Source organism: Pristiophorus japonicus, unplaced genomic scaffold, assembly GCF_044704955.1.
Source record: "Pristiophorus japonicus isolate sPriJap1 unplaced genomic scaffold, sPriJap1.hap1 HAP1_SCAFFOLD_305, whole genome shotgun sequence".
Taxonomy (NCBI): Eukaryota; Metazoa; Chordata; class Chondrichthyes; family Pristiophoridae; genus Pristiophorus; species Pristiophorus japonicus.
Window position 1 is genome coordinate 669,719 of NW_027252835.1, and position 506 is coordinate 670,224.

A 506-nucleotide genomic window follows, 5' to 3' on the forward strand; every position below is an offset into this window, starting at 1 on the left:
ATTGTGTGGAACCTTGATAATCAAATTATTTGTGTTCATCTCTGTGTTATTATAAATGTATTTGTTTTTATGTCTGTTTTCTTTATGAATTTATCTCCAAGTATCTCGATGCTATAATTATATTTACGTTTATTTGCGAGGTGTTTACAAGTAACATAGATACAAATATATACACAGTAAATACATTCATAACAAGCACAGTTTATCCATAATGCTATTATAAATAACGTTGTAGTATTCATATACATAAACACTGACACAGATATACAAAATATATTTATATCCTACAGAACAAATTATAAATTAACACAGAGACACCAAAATATATTTAGAGCTATCACTGATCAAAGAGCATTTTACTACCTGCAGTGTTCAGCAAATTCTGCTGTGCCTGTGTTTCCTGTGCATATGCTCGGTGTAAGGGAAAGTTTGGCTGTGCCGTGGTATATCGTTTCACAAGGATGGGCTGAAATGCGCTGTCTGAGGCCACGTTCACTGCTATATTT